We start from the raw sequence: 15,425 nt of genomic DNA, 5'->3' as shown, positions 1-15,425 counted from the left end.
GGCCCGACGTTGCTTAACTTCAGTGATCGGACGAGAACTGGTGTTTTCAACGTGGTGTGGCCGTAGACGAGCGAAGGTGAATAAAACCCGTAGTTATTTTTACTCAAATTCTTTCTGTATCTTTTTTCCCCCGGGGCGGAGGGGGGGGGGAGCTAATGTTATGCCAAAGAAGACGTACAATGGCCTGAAGTGCGGAAAATTGATTTTTAGTTGAAACAATCGGGAAAAAAGGCGTCTACAGCACCCGGTGTTCCCAGGCGGTCACCCATCCAAGTACTAACCGGGCCCGACGTTGCTTAACTTCAGTGATCGGACGAGAACTGGTGTTTTCAACGTGGTATGGCCGTAGACGAGAGAAGACGAATAAAACCCGTAGTTATTCCAAACTCAAGTCCGCCGAAAATTGGTTTCTTTTCAAAAAAACTAGGCGTCTACAGCACCCGGTGTTCCCAGGCGGTCACCCATCCAAGTACTGACCGGGCCCGACGTTGCTTAACTTCAGTGATCGGACGAGAACTGGTGTTTTCAACGTGGTGTGGCCGTAGACGAGAGAAGGCGAATAAAACCCGTAGTTATGCTTAACTCAAGTCCGCCGAAAATTGGTTTCTTTTCAAAAAACTAGGCGTCTACAGCACCCGGTGTTCCCAGGCGGTCACCCATCCAAGTACTGACCGGGCCCGACGTTGCTTAACTTCAGTGATCGGACGAGAACTGGTGTTTTCAACGTGGTGTGGCCGTAGACGAGCGAAGGTGAATAAAACCCGTAGTTATTTTTACTCAAATTCTTTCTGTATCTTTTTTCCCCCGGGGCGGAGGGGGGGGGGAGCTAATGTTATGCCAAAGAAGACGTACAATGGCCTGAAGTGCGGAAAATTGATTTTTAGTTGAAACAATCGGGAAAAAAGGCGTCTACAGCACCCGGTGTTCCCAGGCGGTCACCCATCCAAGTACTAACCGGGCCCGACGTTGCTTAACTTCAGTGATCGGACGAGAACTGGTGTTTTCAACGTGGTATGGCCGTAGACGAGAGAAGACGAATAAAACCCGTAGTTATTCCAAACTCAAGTCCGCCGAAAATTGGTTTCTTTTCAAAAAAACTAGGCGTCTACAGCACCCGGTGTTCCCAGGCGGTCACCCATCCAAGTACTGACCGGGCCCGACGTTGCTTAACTTCAGTGATCGGACGAGAACTGGTGTTTTCAACGTGGTGTGGCCGTAGACGAGAGAAGGCGAATAAAACCCGTAGTTATGCTTAACTCAAGTCCGCCGAAAATTGGTTTCTTTTCAAAAAACTAGGCGTCTACAGCACCCGGTGTTCCCAGGCGGTCACCCATCCAAGTACTGACCGGGCCCGACGTTGCTTAACTTCAGTGATCGGACGAGAACTGGTGTTTTCAACGTGGTGTGGCCGTAGACGAGCGAAGGTGAATAAAACCCGTAGTTATTTTTACTCAAATTCTTTCTGTATCTTTTTTCCCCCGGGGCGGAGGGGGGGGGGGAGCTAATGTTATGCCAAAGAAGACGTACAATGGCCTGAAGTGCGGAAAATTGATTTTTAGTTGAAACAATCGGGAAAAAAGGCGTCTACAGCACCCGGTGTTCCCAGGCGGTCACCCATCCAAGTACTAACCGGGCCCGACGTTGCTTAACTTCAGTGATCGGACGAGAACTGGTGTTTTCAACGTGGTATGGCCGTAGACGAGAGAAGACGAATAAAACCCGTAGTTATTCCAAACTCAAGTCCGCCGAAAATTGGTTTCTTTTCAAAAAAACTAGGCGTCTACAGCACCCGGTGTTCCCAGGCGGTCACCCATCCAAGTACTGACCGGGCCCGACGTTGCTTAACTTCAGTGATCGGACGAGAACTGGTGTTTTCAACGTGGTGTGGCCGTAGACGAGAGAAGGCGAATAAAACCCGTAGTTATGCTTAACTCAAGTCCGCCGAAAATTGGTTTCTTTTCAAAAAACTAGGCGTCTACAGCACCCGGTGTTCCCAGGCGGTCACCCATCCAAGTACTGACCGGGCCCGACGTTGCTTAACTTCAGTGATCGGACGAGAACTGGTGTTTTCAACGTGGTGTGGCCGTAGACGAGCGAAGGTGAATAAAACCCGTAGTTATTTTTACTCAAATTCTTTCTGTATCTTTTTTCCCCCGGGGCGGAGGGGGGGGGGAGCTAATGTTATGCCAAAGAAGACGTACAATGGCCTGAAGTGCGGAAAATTGATTTTTAGTTGAAACAATCGGGAAAAAAGGCGTCTACAGCAATCGGTGTTCCCAGGCGGTCACCCATCCAAGTACTAACCGGGCCCGACGTTGCTTAACTTCAGTGATCGGACGAGAACTGGTGTTTTCAACGTGGTATGGCCGTAGACGAGAGAAGACGAATAAAACCCGTAGTTATTCCAAACTCAAGTCCGCCGAAAATTGGTTTCTTTTCAAAAAAACTAGGCGTCTACAGCACCCGGTGTTCCCAGGCGGTCACCCATCCAAGTACTGACCGGGCCCGACGTTGCTTAACTTCAGTGATCGGACGAGAACTGGTGTTTTCAACGTGGTGTGGCCGTAGACGAGAGAAGGCGAATAAAACCCGTAGTTATGCTTAACTCAAGTCCGCCGAAAATTGGTTTCTTTTCAAAAAACTAGGCGTCTACAGCACCCGGTGTTCCCAGGCGGTCACCCATCCAAGTACTGACCGGGCCCGACGTTGCTTAACTTCAGTGATCGGACGAGAACTGGTGTTTTCAACGTGGTGTGGCCGTAGACGAGCGAAGGTGAATAAAACCCGTAGTTATTTTTACTCAAATTCTTTCTGTATCTTTTTTCCCCCGGGGCGGAGGGGGGGGGGAGCTAATGTTATGCCAAAGAAGACGTACAATGGCCTGAAGTGCGGAAAATTGATTTTTAGTTGAAACAATCGGGAAAAAAGGCGTCTACAGCACCCGGTGTTCCCAGGCGGTCACCCATCCAAGTACTAACCGGGCCCGACGTTGCTTAACTTCAGTGATCGGACGAGAACTGGTGTTTTCAACGTGGTATGGCCGTAGACGAGAGAAGACGAATAAAACCCGTAGTTATTCCAAACTCAAGTCCGCCGAAAATTGGTTTCTTTTCAAAAAAACTAGGCGTCTACAGCACCCGGTGTTCCCAGGCGGTCACCCATCCAAGTACTGACCGGGCCCGACGTTGCTTAACTTCAGTGATCGGACGAGAACTGGTGTTTTCAACGTGGTGTGGCCGTAGACGAGAGAAGGCGAATAAAACCCGTAGTTATGCTTAACTCAAGTCCGCCGAAAATTGGTTTCTTTTCAAAAAACTAGGCGTCTACAGCACCCGGTGTTCCCAGGCGGTCACCCATCCAAGTACTGACCGGGCCCGACGTTGCTTAACTTCAGTGATCGGACGAGAACTGGTGTTTTCAACGTGGTGTGGCCGTAGACGAGCGAAGGTGAATAAAACCCGTAGTTATTTTTACTCAAATTCTTTCTGTATCTTTTTTCCCCCGGGGCGGAGGGGGGGGGGAGCTAATGTTATGCCAAAGAAGACGTACAATGGCCTGAAGTGCGGAAAATTGATTTTTAGTTGAAACAATCGGGAAAAAAGGCGTCTACAGCACCCGGTGTTCCCAGGCGGTCACCCATCCAAGTACTAACCGGGCCCGACGTTGCTTAACTTCAGTGATCGGACGAGAACTGGTGTTTTCAACGTGGTATGGCCGTAGACGAGAGAAGACGAATAAAACCCGTAGTTATTCCAAACTCAAGTCCGCCGAAAATTGGTTTCTTTTCAAAAAAACTAGGCGTCTACAGCACCCGGTGTTCCCAGGCGGTCACCCATCCAAGTACTGACCGGGCCCGACGTTGCTTAACTTCAGTGATCGGACGAGAACTGGTGTTTTCAACGTGGTGTGGCCGTAGACGAGAGAAGGCGAATAAAACCCGTAGTTATGCTTAACTCAAGTCCGCCGAAAATTGGTTTCTTTTCAAAAAACTAGGCGTCTACAGCACCCGGTGTTCCCAGGCGGTCACCCATCCAAGTACTGACCGGGCCCGACGTTGCTTAACTTCAGTGATCGGACGAGAACTGGTGTTTTCAACGTGGTGTGGCCGTAGACGAGCGAAGGTGAATAAAACCCGTAGTTATTTTTACTCAAATTCTTTCTGTATCTTTTTTCCCCCGGGGCGGAGGGGGGGGGGAGCTAATGTTATGCCAAAGAAGACGTACAATGGCCTGAAGTGCGGAAAATTGATTTTTAGTTGAAACAATCGGGAAAAAAGGCGTCTACAGCACCCGGTGTTCCCAGGCGGTCACCCATCCAAGTACTAACCGGGCCCGACGTTGCTTAACTTCAGTGATCGGACGAGAACTGGTGTTTTCAACGTGGTATGGCCGTAGACGAGAGAAGACGAATAAAACCCGTAGTTATTCCAAACTCAAGTCCGCCGAAAATTGGTTTCTTTTCAAAAAAACTAGGCGTCTACAGCACCCGGTGTTCCCAGGCGGTCACCCATCCAAGTACTGACCGGGCCCGACGTTGCTTAACTTCAGTGATCGGACGAGAACTGGTGTTTTCAACGTGGTGTGGCCGTAGACGAGAGAAGGCGAATAAAACCCGTAGTTATGCTTAACTCAAGTCCGCCGAAAATTGGTTTCTTTTCAAAAAACTAGGCGTCTACAGCACCCGGTGTTCCCAGGCGGTCACCCATCCAAGTACTGACCGGGCCCGACGTTGCTTAACTTCAGTGATCGGACGAGAACTGGTGTTTTCAACGTGGTGTGGCCGTAGACGAGCGAAGGTGAATAAAACCCGTAGTTATTTTTACTCAAATTCTTTCTGTATCTTTTTTCCCCCGGGGCGGAGGGGGGGGGGGAGCTAATGTTATGCCAAAGAAGACGTACAATGGCCTGAAGTGCGGAAAATTGATTTTTAGTTGAAACAATCGGGAAAAAAGGCGTCTACAGCACCCGGTGTTCCCAGGCGGTCACCCATCCAAGTACTAACCGGGCCCGACGTTGCTTAACTTCAGTGATCGGACGAGAACTGGTGTTTTCAACGTGGTATGGCCGTAGACGAGAGAAGACGAATAAAACCCGTAGTTATTCCAAACTCAAGTCCGCCGAAAATTGGTTTCTTTTCAAAAAAACTAGGCGTCTACAGCACCCGGTGTTCCCAGGCGGTCACCCATCCAAGTACTGACCGGGCCCGACGTTGCTTAACTTCAGTGATCGGACGAGAACTGGTGTTTTCAACGTGGTGTGGCCGTAGACGAGAGAAGGCGAATAAAACCCGTAGTTATGCTTAACTCAAGTCCGCCGAAAATTGGTTTCTTTTCAAAAAACTAGGCGTCTACAGCACCCGGTGTTCCCAGGCGGTCACCCATCCAAGTACTGACCGGGCCCGACGTTGCTTAACTTCAGTGATCGGACGAGAACTGGTGTTTTCAACGTGGTGTGGCCGTAGACGAGCGAAGGTGAATAAAACCCGTAGTTATTTTTACTCAAATTCTTTCTGTATCTTTTTTCCCCCGGGGCGGAGGGGGGGGGGAGCTAATGTTATGCCAAAGAAGACGTACAATGGCCTGAAGTGCGGAAAATTGATTTTTAGTTGAAACAATCGGGAAAAAAGGCGTCTACAGCAATCGGTGTTCCCAGGCGGTCACCCATCCAAGTACTAACCGGGCCCGACGTTGCTTAACTTCAGTGATCGGACGAGAACTGGTGTTTTCAACGTGGTATGGCCGTAGACGAGAGAAGACGAATAAAACCCGTAGTTATTCCAAACTCAAGTCCGCCGAAAATTGGTTTCTTTTCAAAAAAACTAGGCGTCTACAGCACCCGGTGTTCCCAGGCGGTCACCCATCCAAGTACTGACCGGGCCCGACGTTGCTTAACTTCAGTGATCGGACGAGAACTGGTGTTTTCAACGTGGTGTGGCCGTAGACGAGAGAAGGCGAATAAAACCCGTAGTTATGCTTAACTCAAGTCCGCCGAAAATTGGTTTCTTTTCAAAAAACTAGGCGTCTACAGCACCCGGTGTTCCCAGGCGGTCACCCATCCAAGTACTGACCGGGCCCGACGTTGCTTAACTTCAGTGATCGGACGAGAACTGGTGTTTTCAACGTGGTGTGGCCGTAGACGAGCGAAGGTGAATAAAACCCGTAGTTATTTTTACTCAAATTCTTTCTGTATCTTTTTTCCCCCGGGGCGGAGGGGGGGGGGAGCTAATGTTATGCCAAAGAAGACGTACAATGGCCTGAAGTGCGGAAAATTGATTTTTAGTTGAAACAATCGGGAAAAAAGGCGTCTACAGCACCCGGTGTTCCCAGGCGGTCACCCATCCAAGTACTAACCGGGCCCGACGTTGCTTAACTTCAGTGATCGGACGAGAACTGGTGTTTTCAACGTGGTATGGCCGTAGACGAGAGAAGACGAATAAAACCCGTAGTTATTCCAAACTCAAGTCCGCCGAAAATTGGTTTCTTTTCAAAAAAACTAGGCGTCTACAGCACCCGGTGTTCCCAGGCGGTCACCCATCCAAGTACTGACCGGGCCCGACGTTGCTTAACTTCAGTGATCGGACGAGAACTGGTGTTTTCAACGTGGTGTGGCCGTAGACGAGAGAAGGCGAATAAAACCCGTAGTTATGCTTAACTCAAGTCCGCCGAAAATTGGTTTCTTTTCAAAAAACTAGGCGTCTACAGCACCCGGTGTTCCCAGGCGGTCACCCATCCAAGTACTGACCGGGCCCGACGTTGCTTAACTTCAGTGATCGGACGAGAACTGGTGTTTTCAACGTGGTGTGGCCGTAGACGAGCGAAGGTGAATAAAACCCGTAGTTATTTTTACTCAAATTCTTTCTGTATCTTTTTTCCCCCGGGGCGGAGGGGGGGGGGAGCTAATGTTATGCCAAAGAAGACGTACAATGGCCTGAAGTGCGGAAAATTGATTTTTAGTTGAAACAATCGGGAAAAAAGGCGTCTACAGCACCCGGTGTTCCCAGGCGGTCACCCATCCAAGTACTAACCGGGCCCGACGTTGCTTAACTTCAGTGATCGGACGAGAACTGGTGTTTTCAACGTGGTATGGCCGTAGACGAGAGAAGACGAATAAAACCCGTAGTTATTCCAAACTCAAGTCCGCCGAAAATTGGTTTCTTTTCAAAAAAACTAGGCGTCTACAGCACCCGGTGTTCCCAGGCGGTCACCCATCCAAGTACTGACCGGGCCCGACGTTGCTTAACTTCAGTGATCGGACGAGAACTGGTGTTTTCAACGTGGTGTGGCCGTAGACGAGAGAAGGCGAATAAAACCCGTAGTTATGCTTAACTCAAGTCCGCCGAAAATTGGTTTCTTTTCAAAAAACTAGGCGTCTACAGCACCCGGTGTTCCCAGGCGGTCACCCATCCAAGTACTGACCGGGCCCGACGTTGCTTAACTTCAGTGATCGGACGAGAACTGGTGTTTTCAACGTGGTGTGGCCGTAGACGAGCGAAGGTGAATAAAACCCGTAGTTATTTTTACTCAAATTCTTTCTGTATCTTTTTTCCCCCGGGGCGGAGGGGGGGGGGAGCTAATGTTATGCCAAAGAAGACGTACAATGGCCTGAAGTGCGGAAAATTGATTTTTAGTTGAAACAATCGGGAAAAAAGGCGTCTACAGCAATCGGTGTTCCCAGGCGGTCACCCATCCAAGTACTAACCGGGCCCGACGTTGCTTAACTTCAGTGATCGGACGAGAACTGGTGTTTTCAACGTGGTATGGCCGTAGACGAGAGAAGACGAATAAAACCCGTAGTTATTCCAAACTCAAGTCCGCCGAAAATTGGTTTCTTTTCAAAAAAACTAGGCGTCTACAGCACCCGGTGTTCCCAGGCGGTCACCCATCCAAGTACTGACCGGGCCCGACGTTGCTTAACTTCAGTGATCGGACGAGAACTGGTGTTTTCAACGTGGTGTGGCCGTAGACGAGAGAAGGCGAATAAAACCCGTAGTTATGCTTAACTCAAGTCCGCCGAAAATTGGTTTCTTTTCAAAAAACTAGGCGTCTACAGCACCCGGTGTTCCCAGGCGGTCACCCATCCAAGTACTGACCGGGCCCGACGTTGCTTAACTTCAGTGATCGGACGAGAACTGGTGTTTTCAACGTGGTGTGGCCGTAGACGAGCGAAGGTGAATAAAACCCGTAGTTATTTTTACTCAAATTCTTTCTGTATCTTTTTTCCCCCGGGGCGGAGGGGGGTGGGGAGCTAATGTTATGCCAAAGAAGACGTACAATGGCCTGAAGTGCGGAAAATTGATTTTTAGTTGAAACAATCGGGAAAAAAGGCGTCTACAGCACCCGGTGTTCCCAGGCGGTCACCCATCCAAGTACTAACCGGGCCCGACGTTGCTTAACTTCAGTGATCGGACGAGAACTGGTGTTTTCAACGTGGTATGGCCGTAGACGAGAGAAGACGAATAAAACCCGTAGTTATTCCAAACTCAAGTCCGCCGAAAATTGGTTTCTTTTCAAAAAAACTAGGCGTCTACAGCACCCGGTGTTCCCAGGCGGTCACCCATCCAAGTACTGACCGGGCCCGACGTTGCTTAACTTCAGTGATCGGACGAGAACTGGTGTTTTCAACGTGGTGTGGCCGTAGACGAGAGAAGGCGAATAAAACCCGTAGTTATGCTTAACTCAAGTCCGCCGAAAATTGGTTTCTTTTCAAAAAACTAGGCGTCTACAGCACCCGGTGTTCCCAGGCGGTCACCCATCCAAGTACTGACCGGGCCCGACGTTGCTTAACTTCAGTGATCGGACGAGAACTGGTGTTTTCAACGTGGTGTGGCCGTAGACGAGCGAAGGTGAATAAAACCCGTAGTTATTTTTACTCAAATTCTTTCTGTATCTTTTTTCCCCCGGGGCGGAGGGGGGGGGGAGCTAATGTTATGCCAAAGAAGACGTACAATGGCCTGAAGTGCGGAAAATTGATTTTTAGTTGAAACAATCGGGAAAAAAGGCGTCTACAGCACCCGGTGTTCCCAGGCGGTCACCCATCCAAGTACTAACCGGGCCCGACGTTGCTTAACTTCAGTGATCGGACGAGAACTGGTGTTTTCAACGTGGTATGGCCGTAGACGAGAGAAGACGAATAAAACCCGTAGTTATTCCAAACTCAAGTCCGCCGAAAATTGGTTTCTTTTCAAAAAAACTAGGCGTCTACAGCACCCGGTGTTCCCAGGCGGTCACCCATCCAAGTACTGACCGGGCCCGACGTTGCTTAACTTCAGTGATCGGACGAGAACCGGTGTTTTCAACGTGGTGTGGCCGTAGACGAGAGAAGGCGAATAAAACCCGTAGTTATGCTTAACTCAAGTCCGCCGAAAATTGGTTTCTTTTCAAAAAACTAGGCGTCTACAGCACCCGGTGTTCCCAGGCGGTCACCCATCCAAGTACTGACCGGGCCCGACGTTGCTTAACTTCAGTGATCGGACGAGAACTGGTGTTTTCAACGTGGTGTGGCCGTAGACGAGCGAAGGTGAATAAAACCCGTAGTTATTTTTACTCAAATTCTTTCTGTATCTTTTTTCCCCCGGGGCGGAGGGGGGGGGGGAGCTAATGTTATGCCAAAGAAGACGTACAATGGCCTGAAGTGCGGAAAATTGATTTTTAGTTGAAACAATCGGGAAAAAAGGCGTCTACAGCACCCGGTGTTCCCAGGCGGTCACCCATCCAAGTACTAACCGGGCCCGACGTTGCTTAACTTCAGTGATCGGACGAGAACTGGTGTTTTCAACGTGGTATGGCCGTAGACGAGAGAAGACGAATAAAACCCGTAGTTATTCCAAACTCAAGTCCGCCGAAAATTGGTTTCTTTTCAAAAAAACTAGGCGTCTACAGCACCCGGTGTTCCCAGGCGGTCACCCATCCAAGTACTGACCGGGCCCGACGTTGCTTAACTTCAGTGATCGGACGAGAACTGGTGTTTTCAACGTGGTGTGGCCGTAGACGAGAGAAGGCGAATAAAACCCGTAGTTATGCTTAACTCAAGTCCGCCGAAAATTGGTTTCTTTTCAAAAAACTAGGCGTCTACAGCACCCGGTGTTCCCAGGCGGTCACCCATCCAAGTACTGACCGGGCCCGACGTTGCTTAACTTCAGTGATCGGACGAGAACTGGTGTTTTCAACGTGGTGTGGCCGTAGACGAGCGAAGGTGAATAAAACCCGTAGTTATTTTTACTCAAATTCTTTCTGTATCTTTTTTCCCCCGGGGCGGAGGGGGGGGGGGAGCTAATGTTATGCCAAAGAAGACGTACAATGGCCTGAAGTGCGGAAAATTGATTTTTAGTTGAAACAATCGGGAAAAAAGGCGTCTACAGCACCCGGTGTTCCCAGGCGGTCACCCATCCAAGTACTAACCGGGCCCGACGTTGCTTAACTTCAGTGATCGGACGAGAACTGGTGTTTTCAACGTGGTATGGCCGTAGACGAGAGAAGACGAATAAAACCCGTAGTTATTCCAAACTCAAGTCCGCCGAAAATTGGTTTCTTTTCAAAAAAACTAGGCGTCTACAGCACCCGGTGTTCCCAGGCGGTCACCCATCCAAGTACTGACCGGGCCCGACGTTGCTTAACTTCAGTGATCGGACGAGAACTGGTGTTTTCAACGTGGTGTGGCCGTAGACGAGAGAAGGCGAATAAAACCCGTAGTTATGCTTAACTCAAGTCCGCCGAAAATTGGTTTCTTTTCAAAAAACTAGGCGTCTACAGCACCCGGTGTTCCCAGGCGGTCACCCATCCAAGTACTGACCGGGCCCGACGTTGCTTAACTTCAGTGATCGGACGAGAACTGGTGTTTTCAACGTGGTGTGGCCGTAGACGAGCGAAGGTGAATAAAACCCGTAGTTATTTTTACTCAAATTCTTTCTGTATCTTTTTTCCCCCGGGGCGGAGGGGGGGGGGAGCTAATGTTATGCCAAAGAAGACGTACAATGGCCTGAAGTGCGGAAAATTGATTTTTAGTTGAAACAATCGGGAAAAAAGGCGTCTACAGCACCCGGTGTTCCCAGGCGGTCACCCATCCAAGTACTAACCGGGCCCGACGTTGCTTAACTTCAGTGATCGGACGAGAATTGGTGTTTTCAACGTGGTATGGCCGTAGACGAGAGAAGACGAATAAAACCCGTAGTTATTCCAAACTCAAGTCCGCCGAAAATTGGTTTCTTTTCAAAAAAACTAGGCGTCTACAGCACCCGGTGTTCCCAGGCGGTCACCCATCCAAGTACTGACCGGGCCCGACGTTGCTTAACTTCAGTGATCGGACGAGAACTGGTGTTTTCAACGTGGTGTGGCCGTAGACGAGAGAAGGCGAATAAAACCCGTAGTTATGCTTAACTCAAGTCCGCCGAAAATTGGTTTCTTTTCAAAAAACTAGGCGTCTACAGCACCCGGTGTTCCCAGGCGGTCACCCATCCAAGTACTGACCGGGCCCGACGTTGCTTAACTTCAGTGATCGGACGAGAACTGGTGTTTTCAACGTGGTGTGGCCGTAGACGAGCGAAGGTGAATAAAACCCGTAGTTATTTTTACTCAAATTCTTTCTGTATCTTTTTTCCCCCGGGGCGGAGGGGGGGGGGGAGCTAATGTTATGCCAAAGAAGACGTACAATGGCCTGAAGTGCGGAAAATTGATTTTTAGTTGAAACAATCGGGAAAAAAGGCGTCTACAGCAATCGGTGTTCCCAGGCGGTCACCCATCCAAGTACTAACCGGCCCCGACGTTGCTTAACTTCAGTGATCGGACGAGAACTGGTGTTTTCAACGTGGTATGGCCGTAGACGAGAGAAGACGAATAAAACCCGTAGTTATTCCAAACTCAAGTCCGCCGAAAATTGGTTTCTTTTCAAAAAAACTAGGCGTCTACAGCACCCGGTGTTCCCAGGCGGTCACCCATCCAAGTACTGACCGGGCCCGACGTTGCTTAACTTCAGTGATCGGACGAGAACTGGTGTTTTCAACGTGGTGTGGCCGTAGACGAGAGAAGGCGAATAAAACCCGTAGTTATGCTTAACTCAAGTCCGCCGAAAATTGGTTTCTTTTCAAAAAACTAGGCGTCTACAGCACCCGGTGTTCCCAGGCTGTCACCCATCCAAGTACTGACCGGGCCCGACGTTGCTTAACTTCAGTGATCGGACGAGAACTGGTGTTTTCAACGTGGTGTGGCCGTAGACGAGCGAAGGTGAATAAAACCCGTAGTTATTTTTACTCAAATTCTTTCTGTATCTTTTTTCCCCCGGGGCGGAGGGGGGGGGGGGAGCTAATGTTATGCCAAAGAAGACGTACAATGGCCTGAAGTGCGGAAAATTGATTTTTAGTTGAAACAATCGGGAAAAAAGGCGTCTACAGCACCCGGTGTTCCCAGGCGGTCACCCATCCAAGTACTAACCGGGCCCGACGTTGCTTAACTTCAGTGATCGGACGAGAACTGGTGTTTTCAACGTGGTATGGCCGTAGACGAGAGAAGACGAATAAAACCCGTAGTTATTCCAAACTCAAGTCCGCCGAAAATTGGTTTCTTTTCAAAAAAACTAGGCGTCTACAGCACCCGGTGTTCCCAGGCGGTCACCCATCCAAGTACTGACCGGGCCCGACGTTGCTTAACTTCAGTGATCGGACGAGAACTGGTGTTTTCAACGTGGTGTGGCCGTAGACGAGAGAAGGCGAATAAAACCCGTAGTTATGCTTAACTCAAGTCCGCCGAAAATTGGTTTCTTTTCAAAAAACTAGGCGTCTACAGCACCCGGTGTTCCCAGGCGGTCACCCATCCAAGTACTGACCGGGCCCGACGTTGCTTAACTTCAGTGATCGGACGAGAACTGGTGTTTTCAACGTGGTGTGGCCGTAGACGAGCGAAGGTGAATAAAACCCGTAGTTATTTTTACTCAAATTCTTTCTGTATCTTTTTTCCCCCGGGGCGGAGGGGGGGGGGGAGCTAATGTTATGCCAAAGAAGACGTACAATGGCCTGAAGTGCGGAAAATTGATTTTTAGTTGAAACAATCGGGAAAAAAGGCGTCTACAGCACCCGGTGTTCCCAGGCGGACACCCATCCAAGTACTAACCGGGCCCGACGTTGCTTAACTTCAGTGATCGGACGAGAACTGGTGTTTTCAACGTGGTATGGCCGTAGACGAGAGAAGACGAATAAAACCCGTAGTTATTCCAAACTCAAGTCCGCCGAAAATTGGTTTCTTTTCAAAAAAACTAGGCGTCTACAGCACCCGGTGTTCCCAGGCGGTCACCCATCCAAGTACTGACCGGGCCCGACGTTGCTTAACTTCAGTGATCGGACGAGAACTGGTGTTTTCAACGTGGTGTGGCCGTAGACGAGAGAAGGCGAATAAAACCCGTAGTTATGCTTAACTCAAGTCCGCCGAAAATTGGTTTCTTTTCAAAAAACTAGGCGTCTACAGCACCCGGTGTTCCCAGGCGGTCACCCATCCAAGTACTGACCGGGCCCGACGTTGCTTAACTTCAGTGATCGGACGAGAACTGGTGTTTTCAACGTGGTGTGGCCGTAGACGAGCGAAGGTGAATAAAACCCGTAGTTATTTTTACTCAAATTCTTTCTGTATCTTTTTTCCCCCGGGGCGGAGGGGGGGGGGGGAGCTAATGTTATGCCAAAGAAGACGTACAATGGCCTGAAGTGCGGAAAATTGATTTTTAGTTGAAACAATCGGGAAAAAAGGCGTCTACAGCACCCGGTGTTCCCAGGCGGTCACCCATCCAAGTACTAACCGGGCCCGACGTTGCTTAACTTCAGTGATCGGACGAGAACTGGTGTTTTCAACGTGGTATGGCCGTAGACGAGAGAAGACGAATAAAACCCGTAGTTATTCCAAACTCAAGTCCGCCGAAAATTGGTTTCTTTTCAAAAAAACTAGGCGTCTACAGCACCCGGTGTTCCCAGGCGGTCACCCATCCAAGTACTGACCGGGCCCGACGTTGCTTAACTTCAGTGATCGGACGAGAACTGGTGTTTTCAACGTGGTGTGGCCGTAGACGAGAGAAGGCGAATAAAACCCGTAGTTATGCTTAACTCAAGTCCGCCGAAAATTGGTTTCTTTTCAAAAAACTAGGCGTCTACAGCACCCGGTGTTCCCAGGCGGTCACCCATCCAAGTACTGACCGGGCCCGACGTTGCTTAACTTCAGTGATCGGACGAGAACTGGTGTTTTCAACGTGGTGTGGCCGTAGACGAGCGAAGGTGAATAAAACCCGTAGTTATTTTTACTCAAATTCTTTCTGTATCTTTTTTCCCCCGGGGCGGAGGGGGGGGGGGAGCTAATGTTATGCCAAAGAAGACGTACAATGGCCTGAAGTGCGGAAAATTGATTTTTAGTTGAAACAATCGGGAAAAAAGGCGTCTACAGCACCCGGTGTTCCCAGGCGGTCACCCATCCAAGTACTAACCGGGCCCGACGTTGCTTAACTTCAGTGATCGGACGAGAACTGGTGTTTTCAACGTGGTATGGCCGTAGACGAGAGAAGACGAATAAAACCCGTAGTTATTCCAAACTCAAGTCCGCCGAAAATTGGTTTCTTTTCAAAAAAACTAGGCGTCTACAGCACCCGGTGTTCCCAGGCGGTCACCCATCCAAGTACTGACCGGGCCCGACGTTGCTTAACTTCAGTGATCGGACGAGAACTGGTGTTTTCAACGTGGTGTGGCCGTAGACGAGAGAAGGCGAATAAAACCCGTAGTTATGCTTAACTCAAGTCCGCCGAAAATTGGTTTCTTTTCAAAAAACTAGGCGTCTACAGCACCCGGTGTTCCCAGGCGGTCACCCATCCAAGTACTGACCGGGCCCGACGTTGCTTAACTTCAGTGATCGGACGAGAACTGGTGTTTTCAACGTGGTGTGGCCGTAGACGAGCGAAGGTGAATAAAACCCGTAGTTATTTTTACTCAAATTCTTTCTGTATCTTTTTTCCCCCGGGGCGGAGGGGGGGGGGAGCTAATGTTATGCCAAAGAAGACGTACAATGGCCTGAAGTGCGGAAAATTGATTTTTAGTTGAAACAATCGGGAAAAAAGGCGTCTACAGCAATCGGTGTTCCCAGGCGGTCACCCATCCAAGTACTAACCGGGCCCGACGTTGCTTAACTTCAGTGATCGGACGAGAACTGGTGTTTTCAACGTGGTATGGCCGTAGACGAGAGAAGACGAATAAAACCCGTAGTTATTCCAAACTCAAGTCCGCCGAAAATTGGTTTCTTTTCAAAAAAACTAGGCGTCTACAGCACCCGGTGTTCCCAGGCGGTCACCCATCCAAGTACTGACCGGGCCCGACGTTGCTTAACTTCAGTGATCGGACGAGAACTGGTGTTTTCAACGTGGTGTGGCCGTAGACGAGAGAAGGCGAATAAAACCCGTAGTTATGCTTAACTC

General features: G+C 49.7%; 68 non-coding genes across 68 annotated transcripts; all 68 read right to left on the bottom strand.

Annotated features, from left to right (window-relative positions):
• Positions 1 to 232: 232 nt before the first annotated feature.
• On the bottom strand, positions 233 to 351 carry LOC130011374 (5S ribosomal RNA). Its single transcript, XR_008786681.1, has one exon. It is a non-coding gene; the product is annotated as a 5S ribosomal RNA (ribosomal RNA).
• Positions 352 to 428: 77 nt separating this feature from the next.
• Positions 429 to 547, bottom strand: LOC130011011 (5S ribosomal RNA). The gene has a single exon (XR_008786316.1). It is a non-coding gene; the product is annotated as a 5S ribosomal RNA (ribosomal RNA).
• Positions 548 to 623: 76 nt separating this feature from the next.
• LOC130011010 (5S ribosomal RNA) lies at positions 624 to 742 on the bottom strand. The gene has a single exon (XR_008786315.1). It is a non-coding gene; the product is annotated as a 5S ribosomal RNA (ribosomal RNA).
• Positions 743 to 906: 164 nt separating this feature from the next.
• Positions 907 to 1,025, bottom strand: LOC130011363 (5S ribosomal RNA). The gene has a single exon (XR_008786670.1). It is a non-coding gene; the product is annotated as a 5S ribosomal RNA (ribosomal RNA).
• Positions 1,026 to 1,102: 77 nt separating this feature from the next.
• LOC130011009 (5S ribosomal RNA) lies at positions 1,103 to 1,221 on the bottom strand. The gene has a single exon (XR_008786314.1). It is a non-coding gene; the product is annotated as a 5S ribosomal RNA (ribosomal RNA).
• A 76-nt stretch (positions 1,222 to 1,297) lies between these two features.
• Positions 1,298 to 1,416, bottom strand: LOC130011007 (5S ribosomal RNA). Its single transcript, XR_008786312.1, has one exon. It is a non-coding gene; the product is annotated as a 5S ribosomal RNA (ribosomal RNA).
• A 165-nt stretch (positions 1,417 to 1,581) lies between these two features.
• On the bottom strand, positions 1,582 to 1,700 carry LOC130011352 (5S ribosomal RNA). Its single transcript, XR_008786659.1, has one exon. It is a non-coding gene; the product is annotated as a 5S ribosomal RNA (ribosomal RNA).
• Positions 1,701 to 1,777: 77 nt separating this feature from the next.
• LOC130011006 (5S ribosomal RNA) lies at positions 1,778 to 1,896 on the bottom strand. The gene has a single exon (XR_008786311.1). It is a non-coding gene; the product is annotated as a 5S ribosomal RNA (ribosomal RNA).
• Positions 1,897 to 1,972: 76 nt separating this feature from the next.
• Positions 1,973 to 2,091, bottom strand: LOC130011005 (5S ribosomal RNA). Its single transcript, XR_008786310.1, has one exon. It is a non-coding gene; the product is annotated as a 5S ribosomal RNA (ribosomal RNA).
• Positions 2,092 to 2,255: 164 nt separating this feature from the next.
• LOC130011625 (5S ribosomal RNA) lies at positions 2,256 to 2,374 on the bottom strand. Its single transcript, XR_008786932.1, has one exon. It is a non-coding gene; the product is annotated as a 5S ribosomal RNA (ribosomal RNA).
• Positions 2,375 to 2,451: 77 nt separating this feature from the next.
• Positions 2,452 to 2,570, bottom strand: LOC130011004 (5S ribosomal RNA). Its single transcript, XR_008786309.1, has one exon. It is a non-coding gene; the product is annotated as a 5S ribosomal RNA (ribosomal RNA).
• A 76-nt stretch (positions 2,571 to 2,646) lies between these two features.
• LOC130011003 (5S ribosomal RNA) lies at positions 2,647 to 2,765 on the bottom strand. The gene has a single exon (XR_008786308.1). It is a non-coding gene; the product is annotated as a 5S ribosomal RNA (ribosomal RNA).
• A 164-nt stretch (positions 2,766 to 2,929) lies between these two features.
• On the bottom strand, positions 2,930 to 3,048 carry LOC130011340 (5S ribosomal RNA). The gene has a single exon (XR_008786647.1). It is a non-coding gene; the product is annotated as a 5S ribosomal RNA (ribosomal RNA).
• A 77-nt stretch (positions 3,049 to 3,125) lies between these two features.
• LOC130011002 (5S ribosomal RNA) lies at positions 3,126 to 3,244 on the bottom strand. Its single transcript, XR_008786307.1, has one exon. It is a non-coding gene; the product is annotated as a 5S ribosomal RNA (ribosomal RNA).
• A 76-nt stretch (positions 3,245 to 3,320) lies between these two features.
• On the bottom strand, positions 3,321 to 3,439 carry LOC130011001 (5S ribosomal RNA). The gene has a single exon (XR_008786306.1). It is a non-coding gene; the product is annotated as a 5S ribosomal RNA (ribosomal RNA).
• Positions 3,440 to 3,603: 164 nt separating this feature from the next.
• On the bottom strand, positions 3,604 to 3,722 carry LOC130011329 (5S ribosomal RNA). Its single transcript, XR_008786636.1, has one exon. It is a non-coding gene; the product is annotated as a 5S ribosomal RNA (ribosomal RNA).
• A 77-nt stretch (positions 3,723 to 3,799) lies between these two features.
• LOC130011000 (5S ribosomal RNA) lies at positions 3,800 to 3,918 on the bottom strand. The gene has a single exon (XR_008786305.1). It is a non-coding gene; the product is annotated as a 5S ribosomal RNA (ribosomal RNA).
• Positions 3,919 to 3,994: 76 nt separating this feature from the next.
• LOC130010999 (5S ribosomal RNA) lies at positions 3,995 to 4,113 on the bottom strand. The gene has a single exon (XR_008786304.1). It is a non-coding gene; the product is annotated as a 5S ribosomal RNA (ribosomal RNA).
• A 164-nt stretch (positions 4,114 to 4,277) lies between these two features.
• Positions 4,278 to 4,396, bottom strand: LOC130011318 (5S ribosomal RNA). Its single transcript, XR_008786625.1, has one exon. It is a non-coding gene; the product is annotated as a 5S ribosomal RNA (ribosomal RNA).
• Positions 4,397 to 4,473: 77 nt separating this feature from the next.
• LOC130010998 (5S ribosomal RNA) lies at positions 4,474 to 4,592 on the bottom strand. Its single transcript, XR_008786303.1, has one exon. It is a non-coding gene; the product is annotated as a 5S ribosomal RNA (ribosomal RNA).
• Positions 4,593 to 4,668: 76 nt separating this feature from the next.
• Positions 4,669 to 4,787, bottom strand: LOC130010996 (5S ribosomal RNA). The gene has a single exon (XR_008786301.1). It is a non-coding gene; the product is annotated as a 5S ribosomal RNA (ribosomal RNA).
• Positions 4,788 to 4,952: 165 nt separating this feature from the next.
• Positions 4,953 to 5,071, bottom strand: LOC130011307 (5S ribosomal RNA). Its single transcript, XR_008786614.1, has one exon. It is a non-coding gene; the product is annotated as a 5S ribosomal RNA (ribosomal RNA).
• Positions 5,072 to 5,148: 77 nt separating this feature from the next.
• Positions 5,149 to 5,267, bottom strand: LOC130010995 (5S ribosomal RNA). Its single transcript, XR_008786300.1, has one exon. It is a non-coding gene; the product is annotated as a 5S ribosomal RNA (ribosomal RNA).
• A 76-nt stretch (positions 5,268 to 5,343) lies between these two features.
• LOC130010994 (5S ribosomal RNA) lies at positions 5,344 to 5,462 on the bottom strand. Its single transcript, XR_008786299.1, has one exon. It is a non-coding gene; the product is annotated as a 5S ribosomal RNA (ribosomal RNA).
• A 164-nt stretch (positions 5,463 to 5,626) lies between these two features.
• Positions 5,627 to 5,745, bottom strand: LOC130011624 (5S ribosomal RNA). Its single transcript, XR_008786931.1, has one exon. It is a non-coding gene; the product is annotated as a 5S ribosomal RNA (ribosomal RNA).
• Positions 5,746 to 5,822: 77 nt separating this feature from the next.
• On the bottom strand, positions 5,823 to 5,941 carry LOC130010993 (5S ribosomal RNA). Its single transcript, XR_008786298.1, has one exon. It is a non-coding gene; the product is annotated as a 5S ribosomal RNA (ribosomal RNA).
• A 76-nt stretch (positions 5,942 to 6,017) lies between these two features.
• Positions 6,018 to 6,136, bottom strand: LOC130010992 (5S ribosomal RNA). The gene has a single exon (XR_008786297.1). It is a non-coding gene; the product is annotated as a 5S ribosomal RNA (ribosomal RNA).
• A 164-nt stretch (positions 6,137 to 6,300) lies between these two features.
• Positions 6,301 to 6,419, bottom strand: LOC130011296 (5S ribosomal RNA). Its single transcript, XR_008786603.1, has one exon. It is a non-coding gene; the product is annotated as a 5S ribosomal RNA (ribosomal RNA).
• Positions 6,420 to 6,496: 77 nt separating this feature from the next.
• Positions 6,497 to 6,615, bottom strand: LOC130010991 (5S ribosomal RNA). The gene has a single exon (XR_008786296.1). It is a non-coding gene; the product is annotated as a 5S ribosomal RNA (ribosomal RNA).
• Positions 6,616 to 6,691: 76 nt separating this feature from the next.
• LOC130010990 (5S ribosomal RNA) lies at positions 6,692 to 6,810 on the bottom strand. Its single transcript, XR_008786295.1, has one exon. It is a non-coding gene; the product is annotated as a 5S ribosomal RNA (ribosomal RNA).
• Positions 6,811 to 6,974: 164 nt separating this feature from the next.
• LOC130011285 (5S ribosomal RNA) lies at positions 6,975 to 7,093 on the bottom strand. The gene has a single exon (XR_008786591.1). It is a non-coding gene; the product is annotated as a 5S ribosomal RNA (ribosomal RNA).
• A 77-nt stretch (positions 7,094 to 7,170) lies between these two features.
• Positions 7,171 to 7,289, bottom strand: LOC130010989 (5S ribosomal RNA). The gene has a single exon (XR_008786294.1). It is a non-coding gene; the product is annotated as a 5S ribosomal RNA (ribosomal RNA).
• A 76-nt stretch (positions 7,290 to 7,365) lies between these two features.
• Positions 7,366 to 7,484, bottom strand: LOC130010988 (5S ribosomal RNA). The gene has a single exon (XR_008786293.1). It is a non-coding gene; the product is annotated as a 5S ribosomal RNA (ribosomal RNA).
• A 164-nt stretch (positions 7,485 to 7,648) lies between these two features.
• Positions 7,649 to 7,767, bottom strand: LOC130011623 (5S ribosomal RNA). Its single transcript, XR_008786930.1, has one exon. It is a non-coding gene; the product is annotated as a 5S ribosomal RNA (ribosomal RNA).
• A 77-nt stretch (positions 7,768 to 7,844) lies between these two features.
• On the bottom strand, positions 7,845 to 7,963 carry LOC130010987 (5S ribosomal RNA). The gene has a single exon (XR_008786292.1). It is a non-coding gene; the product is annotated as a 5S ribosomal RNA (ribosomal RNA).
• A 76-nt stretch (positions 7,964 to 8,039) lies between these two features.
• On the bottom strand, positions 8,040 to 8,158 carry LOC130010985 (5S ribosomal RNA). Its single transcript, XR_008786290.1, has one exon. It is a non-coding gene; the product is annotated as a 5S ribosomal RNA (ribosomal RNA).
• A 165-nt stretch (positions 8,159 to 8,323) lies between these two features.
• LOC130011274 (5S ribosomal RNA) lies at positions 8,324 to 8,442 on the bottom strand. Its single transcript, XR_008786579.1, has one exon. It is a non-coding gene; the product is annotated as a 5S ribosomal RNA (ribosomal RNA).
• A 77-nt stretch (positions 8,443 to 8,519) lies between these two features.
• On the bottom strand, positions 8,520 to 8,638 carry LOC130010984 (5S ribosomal RNA). Its single transcript, XR_008786289.1, has one exon. It is a non-coding gene; the product is annotated as a 5S ribosomal RNA (ribosomal RNA).
• Positions 8,639 to 8,714: 76 nt separating this feature from the next.
• Positions 8,715 to 8,833, bottom strand: LOC130010983 (5S ribosomal RNA). Its single transcript, XR_008786288.1, has one exon. It is a non-coding gene; the product is annotated as a 5S ribosomal RNA (ribosomal RNA).
• A 164-nt stretch (positions 8,834 to 8,997) lies between these two features.
• LOC130011263 (5S ribosomal RNA) lies at positions 8,998 to 9,116 on the bottom strand. The gene has a single exon (XR_008786568.1). It is a non-coding gene; the product is annotated as a 5S ribosomal RNA (ribosomal RNA).
• Positions 9,117 to 9,193: 77 nt separating this feature from the next.
• LOC130011589 (5S ribosomal RNA) lies at positions 9,194 to 9,312 on the bottom strand. The gene has a single exon (XR_008786897.1). It is a non-coding gene; the product is annotated as a 5S ribosomal RNA (ribosomal RNA).
• A 76-nt stretch (positions 9,313 to 9,388) lies between these two features.
• LOC130010982 (5S ribosomal RNA) lies at positions 9,389 to 9,507 on the bottom strand. Its single transcript, XR_008786287.1, has one exon. It is a non-coding gene; the product is annotated as a 5S ribosomal RNA (ribosomal RNA).
• Positions 9,508 to 9,672: 165 nt separating this feature from the next.
• On the bottom strand, positions 9,673 to 9,791 carry LOC130011252 (5S ribosomal RNA). The gene has a single exon (XR_008786557.1). It is a non-coding gene; the product is annotated as a 5S ribosomal RNA (ribosomal RNA).
• Positions 9,792 to 9,868: 77 nt separating this feature from the next.
• On the bottom strand, positions 9,869 to 9,987 carry LOC130010981 (5S ribosomal RNA). Its single transcript, XR_008786286.1, has one exon. It is a non-coding gene; the product is annotated as a 5S ribosomal RNA (ribosomal RNA).
• Positions 9,988 to 10,063: 76 nt separating this feature from the next.
• Positions 10,064 to 10,182, bottom strand: LOC130010980 (5S ribosomal RNA). Its single transcript, XR_008786285.1, has one exon. It is a non-coding gene; the product is annotated as a 5S ribosomal RNA (ribosomal RNA).
• A 165-nt stretch (positions 10,183 to 10,347) lies between these two features.
• Positions 10,348 to 10,466, bottom strand: LOC130011241 (5S ribosomal RNA). The gene has a single exon (XR_008786546.1). It is a non-coding gene; the product is annotated as a 5S ribosomal RNA (ribosomal RNA).
• Positions 10,467 to 10,543: 77 nt separating this feature from the next.
• Positions 10,544 to 10,662, bottom strand: LOC130010979 (5S ribosomal RNA). Its single transcript, XR_008786284.1, has one exon. It is a non-coding gene; the product is annotated as a 5S ribosomal RNA (ribosomal RNA).
• Positions 10,663 to 10,738: 76 nt separating this feature from the next.
• LOC130010978 (5S ribosomal RNA) lies at positions 10,739 to 10,857 on the bottom strand. Its single transcript, XR_008786283.1, has one exon. It is a non-coding gene; the product is annotated as a 5S ribosomal RNA (ribosomal RNA).
• Positions 10,858 to 11,021: 164 nt separating this feature from the next.
• On the bottom strand, positions 11,022 to 11,140 carry LOC130011576 (5S ribosomal RNA). The gene has a single exon (XR_008786884.1). It is a non-coding gene; the product is annotated as a 5S ribosomal RNA (ribosomal RNA).
• Positions 11,141 to 11,217: 77 nt separating this feature from the next.
• Positions 11,218 to 11,336, bottom strand: LOC130010977 (5S ribosomal RNA). Its single transcript, XR_008786282.1, has one exon. It is a non-coding gene; the product is annotated as a 5S ribosomal RNA (ribosomal RNA).
• A 76-nt stretch (positions 11,337 to 11,412) lies between these two features.
• On the bottom strand, positions 11,413 to 11,531 carry LOC130010976 (5S ribosomal RNA). Its single transcript, XR_008786281.1, has one exon. It is a non-coding gene; the product is annotated as a 5S ribosomal RNA (ribosomal RNA).
• A 165-nt stretch (positions 11,532 to 11,696) lies between these two features.
• Positions 11,697 to 11,815, bottom strand: LOC130011612 (5S ribosomal RNA). Its single transcript, XR_008786919.1, has one exon. It is a non-coding gene; the product is annotated as a 5S ribosomal RNA (ribosomal RNA).
• Positions 11,816 to 11,892: 77 nt separating this feature from the next.
• LOC130010974 (5S ribosomal RNA) lies at positions 11,893 to 12,011 on the bottom strand. Its single transcript, XR_008786279.1, has one exon. It is a non-coding gene; the product is annotated as a 5S ribosomal RNA (ribosomal RNA).
• A 76-nt stretch (positions 12,012 to 12,087) lies between these two features.
• Positions 12,088 to 12,206, bottom strand: LOC130011632 (5S ribosomal RNA). Its single transcript, XR_008786939.1, has one exon. It is a non-coding gene; the product is annotated as a 5S ribosomal RNA (ribosomal RNA).
• A 166-nt stretch (positions 12,207 to 12,372) lies between these two features.
• On the bottom strand, positions 12,373 to 12,491 carry LOC130011229 (5S ribosomal RNA). Its single transcript, XR_008786534.1, has one exon. It is a non-coding gene; the product is annotated as a 5S ribosomal RNA (ribosomal RNA).
• Positions 12,492 to 12,568: 77 nt separating this feature from the next.
• On the bottom strand, positions 12,569 to 12,687 carry LOC130010973 (5S ribosomal RNA). The gene has a single exon (XR_008786278.1). It is a non-coding gene; the product is annotated as a 5S ribosomal RNA (ribosomal RNA).
• Positions 12,688 to 12,763: 76 nt separating this feature from the next.
• On the bottom strand, positions 12,764 to 12,882 carry LOC130010972 (5S ribosomal RNA). The gene has a single exon (XR_008786277.1). It is a non-coding gene; the product is annotated as a 5S ribosomal RNA (ribosomal RNA).
• A 165-nt stretch (positions 12,883 to 13,047) lies between these two features.
• On the bottom strand, positions 13,048 to 13,166 carry LOC130011899 (5S ribosomal RNA). Its single transcript, XR_008787213.1, has one exon. It is a non-coding gene; the product is annotated as a 5S ribosomal RNA (ribosomal RNA).
• A 77-nt stretch (positions 13,167 to 13,243) lies between these two features.
• Positions 13,244 to 13,362, bottom strand: LOC130010971 (5S ribosomal RNA). The gene has a single exon (XR_008786276.1). It is a non-coding gene; the product is annotated as a 5S ribosomal RNA (ribosomal RNA).
• A 76-nt stretch (positions 13,363 to 13,438) lies between these two features.
• Positions 13,439 to 13,557, bottom strand: LOC130010970 (5S ribosomal RNA). The gene has a single exon (XR_008786275.1). It is a non-coding gene; the product is annotated as a 5S ribosomal RNA (ribosomal RNA).
• A 166-nt stretch (positions 13,558 to 13,723) lies between these two features.
• LOC130011218 (5S ribosomal RNA) lies at positions 13,724 to 13,842 on the bottom strand. Its single transcript, XR_008786523.1, has one exon. It is a non-coding gene; the product is annotated as a 5S ribosomal RNA (ribosomal RNA).
• Positions 13,843 to 13,919: 77 nt separating this feature from the next.
• Positions 13,920 to 14,038, bottom strand: LOC130010969 (5S ribosomal RNA). Its single transcript, XR_008786274.1, has one exon. It is a non-coding gene; the product is annotated as a 5S ribosomal RNA (ribosomal RNA).
• A 76-nt stretch (positions 14,039 to 14,114) lies between these two features.
• Positions 14,115 to 14,233, bottom strand: LOC130010968 (5S ribosomal RNA). Its single transcript, XR_008786273.1, has one exon. It is a non-coding gene; the product is annotated as a 5S ribosomal RNA (ribosomal RNA).
• Positions 14,234 to 14,398: 165 nt separating this feature from the next.
• Positions 14,399 to 14,517, bottom strand: LOC130011208 (5S ribosomal RNA). Its single transcript, XR_008786513.1, has one exon. It is a non-coding gene; the product is annotated as a 5S ribosomal RNA (ribosomal RNA).
• Positions 14,518 to 14,594: 77 nt separating this feature from the next.
• Positions 14,595 to 14,713, bottom strand: LOC130010967 (5S ribosomal RNA). The gene has a single exon (XR_008786272.1). It is a non-coding gene; the product is annotated as a 5S ribosomal RNA (ribosomal RNA).
• A 76-nt stretch (positions 14,714 to 14,789) lies between these two features.
• Positions 14,790 to 14,908, bottom strand: LOC130010966 (5S ribosomal RNA). The gene has a single exon (XR_008786271.1). It is a non-coding gene; the product is annotated as a 5S ribosomal RNA (ribosomal RNA).
• Positions 14,909 to 15,072: 164 nt separating this feature from the next.
• LOC130011622 (5S ribosomal RNA) lies at positions 15,073 to 15,191 on the bottom strand. Its single transcript, XR_008786929.1, has one exon. It is a non-coding gene; the product is annotated as a 5S ribosomal RNA (ribosomal RNA).
• A 77-nt stretch (positions 15,192 to 15,268) lies between these two features.
• On the bottom strand, positions 15,269 to 15,387 carry LOC130010965 (5S ribosomal RNA). The gene has a single exon (XR_008786270.1). It is a non-coding gene; the product is annotated as a 5S ribosomal RNA (ribosomal RNA).
• Between the last annotated feature and the right edge of the window lie 38 nt (positions 15,388 to 15,425).

Source organism: Patella vulgata, chromosome 2 (assembly GCF_932274485.2).
Source record: "Patella vulgata chromosome 2, xgPatVulg1.2, whole genome shotgun sequence".
NCBI classification, from domain to species: domain Eukaryota; kingdom Metazoa; phylum Mollusca; class Gastropoda; family Patellidae; genus Patella; species Patella vulgata.
The sequence above is the reverse complement of the archived record's forward strand: the minus strand, read 5'-3'. Positions and strand labels throughout refer to the sequence as shown.